Genomic DNA, 2,290 nt, shown 5'->3' with positions numbered 1-2,290 from the left:
AAAAAATAAAAAAAAGGAAAAAAAAAAAAAAAAAGGGCTACAGGCTCATTGTTCATATTGCACTGAAGCACATAAAAAAAACAAACACAAACCATCTGATCTTCCTCATTAGGATCACAGGTGAGGGCAGTGAGTCTCATCGCTTCGGCATGCTCATGAGCGACTAGCAAACCTTTTTTTGTCCTGTTTTTATTCATTTTTGTGTGGACAACCATTGATCTCAGAACTCTGACCGCTCACTTTGGGGCTGGTCTTGTGTTTTATTGAAATTAATTTATAGCTGAGAAGGACAATGACACTTTTTGGTTTTGTTTTTTTAATCCATAGTTGCCTTTCATTAAACTTTTACCCCTCCACCTTTCTTCCACCCTCCCCCGCCCTTTGGTATGGTTTACCAGTGTTTCAGCTTTGCAACCAGCTATCCACTGGTTGCAACAGAAAGCTGTGGCCAATGAATGTATCTATTTGTTGTTCTTCAATAAGCTGTAACCAAGCACTACTCTGAAATAATAATAATAATACCAATAACAATAAAATTTTCTGTGCTATTGTGGGAGTCTTGGCTGAACTTTGAGCCCTGCATAACTTTCTGTTGGCCAATGGGAAGTTTATGGCGTGTGTGTGGCTGGCTCATCCGCCTGCCCCTCATACTTAGAGGATTTCAGTGAAGAATCACTTCCCTTGGGCAATGCTGCAGAGCTTGGATGCAGCTGTTGTTGGTAATGAGCTTGTTACAGCTCTGAAGTCTAAACCTGATGATCAAATCAAGTAGATTTGATTGCAACCACCCTGTAGGGAGTTGAAGGCTGCTAAGAGGATGGAGCTGGACTGTTCTCAGTGGGGGCAGATGACAGGACAAGGAGCAATGGGCTCAAGTAGCAGCAAGGGGAGTTGAGGTTAGATCTTAGGAAAAACTTTCTTACTAGAAGAGTGGTGAAGCACTAGAATAGGTTACCCAGAGAGAGTGTGGACTCTATCCTTGGAGGTTTTTAAGAGCTGGGTGGATGAAGCCTTGGCTGGGATGATCTAGTTGGGGCAGGTCTTGCTTTGAGTAGGGGGTTGAACTAGTTGTGACCTCCTGAGGTCCCTTCCAACCCTCCTTTGCAATGCTTCTATGAGACATGTAAGTCTACTCCAGTTGGATGAATGCAGCTTTTGTGAGCCTACAGTGCTCTACCTTCTTTGCCATCCAAATGGGGATCTGGTTAAGGATTTCTGTGATATTTGAGGCAGGCACACCCTGTTGATGAAGGCACTGCATTCTTTGCTCCTACTCATGGATGCTACAGGATCAGCAGCTCTGGTCCCCTAGTACTGATTACCAGGAGCAGTCACTGCTCATGTGTTTGGAGTACCAAGACAAAGGGCAATGTACTCATCCTCCAGAGGAGGAAGCCCACACTCCCTCCCTGCTATGTGCTTCTAGTCATGCTTGGCCTGTTCTTTTATTGCCTCATGGGCTCTGAGTCAAGAAGTCTCCCCTTTCCCCAGCTCATGAGCACGTGAGCTGATCTCAGAGCAGCTGATGTGCTGGAGTTATTTAAAGAGGGGCTCAACATGATTCCTTCTTGAGCTGCCTACCCTGGGCGTGTGAGCTTAGGGGTTTCCATTTGAGGGTCACTTGCCCAATGCTGTTTACCCATCCAGCACTCTTGGCTTATGGAGCAGAGCCAAGCCTTTTTTTTTCCTTTCTCATGGACCACTTTTCTAACCTATCCCTGCACTGAAGAAGGTGGGGCAGGGAAGTGCATAGAGCCTGCTGCAGGTGAGAGGGAGAGATGGTACCTATGTTGAAAGGGGCTGTGTGAAGTAACATGCAGTCACTGGATAAGACGTGAGGCCAGTCTGGGGGGCAGGGCTTGCCTGGAAGAGACAGCTGGCAGGGGGAATTGGAGAAAAGGCTGGAGTCAAGAGGGGCATGAGAGAAGCAAGTAAGGATCCCCTTATTCATTGTAGCTCATGAGCCAAGAACAAGGGGCACCCATTGAAAGCATCAGGCAGCTGGTTTAAAACAAGCCAATAGAAGTAGCTTTTTGCATGACACAATTAACACCAGGAGTCCATTGCTGCAGAACACTATGGAGGCTGTTAGTGTAATCAGGATCAGAAAGAGATTAAGCATGTGGATGGAAGATGAAGCTCAGGGACAATTACCCACAACAGCCAGGAATGGAGCTGCAGACACAGGACATCTGTCAGCCTACGATTGCTGTGGGCAGGCAGTACCAGTTCCTTATGCTCTTCCAGTAAAGCATCCACTACCTGCCACTGTCAGATGGGCCACCCTGAT

The sequence above is a fragment of the Gavialis gangeticus genome, unplaced genomic scaffold (assembly GCF_001723915.1).
Source record: "Gavialis gangeticus isolate Ggan-Ray unplaced genomic scaffold, GavGan_comp1, whole genome shotgun sequence".
In the NCBI taxonomy this organism is placed as follows: Eukaryota; Metazoa; Chordata; order Crocodylia; family Gavialidae; genus Gavialis; species Gavialis gangeticus.
This window is presented reverse-complemented; position numbering follows the sequence as displayed.